Here is a 7,660-nt window from a genome sequence, read left to right on the forward strand (position 1 = left end):
GTGGACTGTGTTTCCACCCCTGGGGCAATCGGTTCCAGGTGTGCTGCACGCCCCTCCAGGTGAAAGCAAACTGTGGCCTGCACTCTGGTGCCAGAGGAATGGAGAAGAATGCATTAGCAATGTCAATAGTGGCATACCACTTTGCTGCTTTGGACTCCAACTCATACTGGAGCTCCAACATATCTGGCACAGCGGCACTCAGCGGTGGCGTAACTTCATTCAGGCCACGATAGTCCACAGTCAGTCTCCATTCTCCATCTGATTTACGTACAGGCCAGATAGGGCTGTTGAAGGGTGAGTGTGTTCTGCTGACCACCCCTTGGCTCTCCAGCTTCCTGATCATTTTATGGATGGGAATCACAGCATCTCGGTTTGTACGATACTGTCGCCTATGTACAGTTGCAGTGGCCATCGGTACTTCTTGATCTTTGACTCGGAGTAATCCCACAGCAGAAGGGTCTTCTGAGAGACCAGGGAGAGTAGACAACTGTTTGGACTCTCCTTCAATCACTGTGGCTACACCAAAAGCCCACCGGTACCCTTTCGGGTCCTTGAAGTGTCCTCTTTTTAAATAGTCCATACCAAGGATGCTAGGGGCTTCTGGTCCTGTCACAATGGAATGCTTTTCCCATTGGTCTCCTGTTAGGCTCATGTCAGCCTCTACCACCGACAGGTCCTGAGACCCTCCGGTTACTCCAGAAATAGACACAGTCTCTGTACTCTCATGTTCTGATGGCATTAATGTACATTGGGCACCAGTATCTACCAAAGCTCGGTATTTCTGAGGATCCGATGTGCCAGGCCATCGAACCCACACAGCCCAGTAAACCCGATTATCATCCTCGTCCCTCTCCTCCTCCTGGCAGGAGGCAGGTCCCCTCTATTGTTGTTCCTGGTCGGAGCATTCTCCATCTGACGTGTGCGATGCTCTGTCAGAGGCTCCTTTATCAGCATGGGGGGAGTTGTTTCTTTTGCGTCTCGGAGATCAATGTTTCTTTTCCGGGGTCTTTGCTTCAACTATGTGGACAGCTTTCTTGCCAGCTACTTTCCGTTTTAATTCTTGCACTCGGGCTTTAAGTTTAGAGGTGGGTTCACCGTGCCATTTTTTCATGTTTTCCCCTAGTTCGCGCAGAAGGGCCCACAAGAAACCACGCTCACTTTGTGTCTTACTCCTGGGGCTTCCAGTTTTCTCTCGTGCTGCATGAGATGACCGAGAACGGGAACGGGAACGAGAACGAGAACTGGAACGAGAATAAGAACGAGACCTTTCTTTGCGACCTCTAGAACCTTTGCCTCTAGGTTCTTCTTCATACACAGAGCGTCTAGCATTCCTCCCTACCCTTTTCCCACTGTAGAGGGAAGAATGCTGGTGGTTAGAGGGGACCCTCATGGTTTCCGATATTCTCCGTATCCAGTGACACATTCTGTCAACGTGTATCTCATTCTCGTCCATACTTAGAGGGTATGCAGATATCAGACACGGCATATAAGACTTAGGGGCCCCATTCATCACCTTATCCCACATCGGCTGTGTGCATGGCATCTTCTCTGGGACCAAGATGTCATAGTAATTTGGATCGGAGTATATAATCTCCAGCATGGCCAGTTCCCGCAGATACTGGATGCCTTCTTCTGCAGTATTCCACTCTCTTGGAGCACTCACCAAATACTCTTTCAATGGGTATCTTGCCCTCACGGCACGGAGGATTCGGGTCCAGAGACTGGATGCCATCTCCCCCTGTCCCATTTCCTGTTCTATTTCACGGTCTCGGGCAAGAGATCCCAATTGTTGTGCTTCATGACCTTCCAGCACATGACTACTGGCCCCCTGGTCCCAACATCGCACCAGCCAGGTGAGGATGCGTTCATCGGGCCACCGACTGTAATCCCTTCGTATATCTCGAATCTCCTTTGGGGTCAATGATCGTATAATTTCACTTTCCCTCATTATTTCCTGTCCATCTCTCCCACGTACTATTCTCTCTACCTGTGTTTTTACTCTTCCACTCCTTCGTGGAACCTCTCTCACTTCCTTTCTGACCCTCTCACGCAAAGATGGGGATTGTTCGTGCCGTGAGGACGAGCTTCTATGGTGTTCACTTCGGGAGGATGGGCTCCTACGTCGCCCACGCTGTGGAGAGAGACTTCTACTTCGTTCGAGCCGTGGGGAAAGACTCCTAGCTCGTGCACCCCGTGAAAGGGAGCTCCTGCGTTGTTCATCAGGTCTGATGAATGGAGGTAGCACATAGTCCTTGGAAGGCCGGGGTAAGGGCCTTCCCCAGTCATCTATTCCCTCAAATGTAGGTCTAGTATGGGGAGGTGGAATCATACCTCCAAAGGAGGGTTGCCTTTGGAGAGGCTGAAACGGTCCTTCCTCAGGCTGACGGAAGCGCGTTGACCTCCTCTCTTCCTCCACTGGGTACTTGCGTATGTAGTCAGAGCACCAATCGTCGAATGTTATTCTATCCCAGGATGCTCGCACCGTCCCTTTCCTTTCTCCAGGCATGTCTCTGGTCTCTTTTGGACGTGCCCCCAGTCCCATTAGGTGTGCCCCATCCCTTGTGACCACTCCTCCCTCTCTGGCGGCTGCTCCCTCTTCTACTGTGACTATTCTTTCCTCTCGTGCCATCACTCCTTCCATCGTCACAGTAGTTTCTTCCTCTCTCGCAGCTGCTTCTTCGTCTGCTTCTTCTTCTTCTTCTTTTTCTTCTTCTTCTTGTTCCTCTTCTTCTTCTTCTCATTCCAATTGCGGAGGTGGCTCTATGGGTTTTGTAGTCTCCTTCGTCCTCGTTGTTTTCTTCTTTATGGGGGCAATGATAATCTTCCGGTCCATAACTTCAGTTTGAGTTCCCACAGAGCGAATAGGAACTGTGTCTGCGTTGGCTTGAGTTTGAGCTTCGACTGTGGTATTGGTGGGTTTAGTAGGAATGGCCGCTTCCAGATCTACAGCTTGAGTCTGAGTTTCCACAGAGCGAATAGAAACTGTATTGACATCGGCCTGAGTCTGAGCTTCAACTGTGGTCTTAGCAGGCTTAATAGAGATGGCAACCTCCAGATCTACAGCTTGAGTCTGAATTTCTACGGAGCAACTGGAAGCTGTATTAGCTTCAGCTTGCGTCTGGGTTTCAGCCATGGTTGTAGCGGGGACAGCAGAAATGGCCTTGTCCAGATTTGAAGCCTGAGTTTGGGTTTCTACCGAGCAAACAGAGGCTGTATTAGCTTCAGCAACTTGAGTTTGGGTCTCTACAGAGTGAACAGGGGCTTTGTTGGCCTCGGTTTGAGTCTGAGTTTCAACTGTAGTTTTAGCAGGGACAGTGGAGATAGCCATGTCCGGGTCTGCAGCTTGAGTCTGGGTTTCTACAGAGCGGATGGAGACTGTATTAGTTTCAGCTGCTTGAGTTTGGGTCTCTACAGAAACAGCCTTGACCTCATGCTGTGTTTGGACTCCGCTTTCGGTAGTCTGAACGGGGACTGCACGGGTCTCGGATGGCATATCTCCGTATTCTATCCTGTCCTCAAGCCACTGACAGTAGTCCATGGCACATCGATAAGCACTAGCCAGGCCCCAACACAAAGCAGAGACTCGCGTATACGGGTCCTCATAGGAAAAACACTCTTCTGATAAACAGCGGGCCACCTCAGCAGAGTCACACACTTGTTCTGACGTGAATTTCCAATAAACGGAGGGTGAGATACGCCCTAACACTTTACCGAGATCCGACCAAGTCCCATCCCACCCAGGGACTGGCCTGTCCAAAGCCCCTTCCAAAGTTCCAGCGAGTCCCCCAGAGGCATAGCCTTTCTTAGGTCTGAAACAAGGGAAACAACAAAGTGCCAGCATTCTTCCAATCTTATACAACACTTCCATTACCCTCGTAAACACTAGTGCTGTCACAATACAATTTAGGTAATAACTGGGACCAATTGTAACAGTAGGGATCTCTCTCAATAGTCCGTTAATGTCATAATTTAACAGGCCTTTAATGTCACATGTCAACAAGTCTTTAATGCCAAGATTCAGGAGGGCCTTACATGGATGACAATTATCAGGCAGACCTAGGTATGTCCCTAGGAGACCTCTCAGAGTGGGAGTAAGCATTAGCACCATCAGTATGTAAAAGAATAGAAAGACACTTAACAGGAGGCCTTTCACTACAAGAGACTACCAGGCCATGCCAGCATGGTTGGACTGACCTCCTCTGGTACCTCTCAGGTACTTGCTAAAAAGGGTGAAAACCATTCTTTCTATTGTTTACCTTATGCCTGAGTCCTCTGTTCCCAAACAAAAGACCTTGTTTATATCAACAAGATACTCTTTTGATAATACCACTTCAGTTGGCAGTTCTCCCGGACACTGTTCTCTAAACAGAGAACTATTTACAAAACAATTCAAGGTCAGTATCTCCGTGGAACCTCCAATAATGTCGCAGGTTTGGCCTGGCTGTTGTCAACCCTGGACTGGCCCCCCTTCCCCCTCCCAGAACTTTCCCAGCAAAGAAAAGGGAAAAAAAACTGAAAAGAAACGCACTCTAAAGAAACTGAACTGAATAAAAAGAATAAATTATATTTACTAACATTTACAAACCACACTGTATACACAATACATAGGATCCCACCCCCCAGGGGAGAGGGGAAGGGAGAAAAGGGGATTGATTAGCCGGAAAATAGGGAAGACACCAACCCAACCCAAAGAAACCAAATGAATCAAAAGAAACACAATTAAAAACCTCAAGGAAGGGGAACAAGAATGAAACAATCTCACCCAGGACAGGAGAAACACCAGGCACCGGAGGGACCAGACATCAACCACCTCCCTCCAGCTCCTCAGCCAAAGAAGGGAAGCAAGAACCAAACCACTCCCCCACTGCTACGTGGAAGACACGTGTGGAATACTTGTAACTTCCTTAGATTCAATGGTTACTGAGGAAGCCATGGGTCAAACCATTACCGTGACAGTTCGTGGGAAATTAGAGCAGAACGACACTCAGGACGTCCACTATCCCCAGTATCAAGCATGGTTCTGATGTTCCAACATGCGAGTGTCAATTTGAACACACCTTTGCAGGCAGGTGTATTCCTTTCAAATCTCTTTGTTTTTGTTTGACCGCATGGAAGATGCCGGTTGGCTGCGGTTATCCAACCGGGTGTGGAGATGAGCTTTGTTTAGGCCACCTTTGCTAGGCCCCTCTCCGTGTGGAACAAGCAGTGCTGTCCCTAGAAAAGGCTGCTTGGTCGTTCAGGATGCTGCCTCAAGAGACTGTCATCTCTGGGGTCAAGTCTCTAATGACCCATATCCTGAACCGCCTGCATGCAGGGTTGGGTCTGCAGCTTCCAGCTGCTTCCTATCACCTGCCGTTTTCGACCCTCACCTGTCGCTACAGGGCTTTGCAATGTGGGTGAACCCTTCAAGCCTGCGCAATGGGTTTTTTAGGTGAGGCACAGCGTGCGCAGAACTGGCCCCACCCTTTACTCCTAAGGTTCATCTGCCACGGCCTAGCGAGCTTGGACGGTGACAGTGAATACCTCAGGACGTAGGTTTGGTTAGAGTATCCTTCTCTTAGATGGATGGCCTTACAGGGCTAAACGAGCTCCATCTGCCCGGGTTTGGGGTTGGAGTTGTCCTTCTCCTAGGATGGTTGCCAGACGGCTGGCGAGCCCATCCTGCCCGTGGACACACTTTGTCTGACCCTTCAGCTGAGACCTGTCTGGCATGGGAGACCCTACCGGCGGCACAAACCACCTCCAGCATAGCTCTCAACCTCATGAGGGCACGCAAGCTTCTCCCCCGCGACAAGGGGGTGTCCCCGGAGAAGGGTACTGTGTAGTACTATTGTGATTGTAGTTTACCTAAAAATATGGGTCTTTAGCTTTCAACCAAACAGGGAATCCCTAGGGATGCTGCCTTAGGATTGGTATTAAAGCACTGATATAATTTGGCTGGTCCGGAATAAGACCTAACCAAAAAAGTTAATTAGACTAAGTACATGCTCCTGGTCAGTGTATACTAGGAGAAAGGGTGGAGACTGGCCTAGATATGGATCTTTGCAGAGTAATGTAGTTCTACAGCTCTTATCTTTTCTACATGAGGAACAAGGATGGAGGGAAACAAGATATGCAGATCTATTTCTGATTTTAATAGAGCATCCTGATTTGAGAAAAAGTGGTGGGTCTCAGAAAACATTGGAAACTGAGCCTGAGAAAACACCCATAGAATTGTCAGTTATGGCATTGGAAAAAGGTAAAAAGCAAAAAAGCAAAAAGCTTCCTATTCCCCAAACCCAGGGAATAGAATCCATGGACTATCTGGACTTACTGATCGCTCCATGAGGCTCTCCCAGCTTGAAACCCTATTTCTTCATGAATAAGAGCATAAACTAAAGAGTCTGATCCTGCTACGTTAGCTCCTCTAAGACAAGCTATAGGTAATCAAGGTCCAGATTTAATAAAAGTGTCTTTTACTCTTAATGAATTACAGCAATGGAAAGCCACAGTTGGGGAATATAGAGAAAATCCAGAAAAAGTGGCTAATTTTGTAGAAAGGGCTATAAGGTCCCAAACCCCAGACTGGTGTGACTTGGAGTCCATATTAGAAATGTTACTTGATAAAACAGATAAAGAGATGGTATGAAGAGCTGCTTGAACTGCAACTGATTCACATATATCACCCAATCAGATTCAAGGTAATATTTTTGATAGTTTCCCTCTACGGGACCCTAGATGGGACACGAATAACCAAGCTCAACTGGAAAATTAAAACAAATTATCAGATGTGGGTTCTGTTTGGTTTGTGACATGCTATTCCTAAAGCAGTGAATTGGACAAAAATATATTCTCTAAAACAAAATAAAGATGAATCCCCAACAGATTACCTCAATACAAGAAGCTATGATCAAATACACTGATTTAGATCTCCAATCAGAGGAAGGGAAGGCACACCTGGTCTTTCTGTACATAGGTTAGGCTACCAACGATATAAGGAAAAAGCTGCAAAAATTGAATGAAAAGACAGATATAGGTGTAACAAACAGATAACATAGAAATGCCAAAAATATGTTTCTCCATTGTTTTCTGCCTATCGAGACATCCTACAAAACCCCTCTGTCAGCATTCTACGAAAACCTTCTCAAGGAAATGTTTCCTGCCAAAAAATCCTGCCATTGTCATATCTTTCCGAACATCTGGTCTGGCTACGTGCCAGAAAGCCATGCACAGCCATCACAGACCACTATAAAGACCTGAAGATGGATTCAAAAAATCAGAGGAACAAAGAGAGAAAGAGAAGACTGGGGAACCTTACCTAGTCTCTTTTTGCTCTCTCTCCTCTCAACTCTCCTCAACTTTCTTCTACCACCACCAGCTTGCCAGCCTCAGGAGGACCTCGGCCACCTTGGAGAAAGACTGAAACCCACTGCTGCTACTGGCTGCATGTGTGAGTTATATCCCTTTTCACCGTATTTTCTTTTAAAGGCTAAATAATGGCAGCTTTTTGCAGCTGAACTGGAGGCTAGCCCGGCCTGGGATACAGCGTGAGGGGTGAAAACACGCATCCTGCATTCCAAAAGGACTTACCCTCCTGCTGCCAAGAGATAACATTGAAACGTGATAGAGAGAGACACACACACACAAAGAAAGGAAAAAGACAGAAACTGCTTTTCCCTCC

Source organism: Pithys albifrons, chromosome 26, assembly GCF_047495875.1.
Source record: "Pithys albifrons albifrons isolate INPA30051 chromosome 26, PitAlb_v1, whole genome shotgun sequence".
NCBI classification, from domain to species: Eukaryota; Metazoa; Chordata; class Aves; order Passeriformes; family Thamnophilidae; genus Pithys; species Pithys albifrons.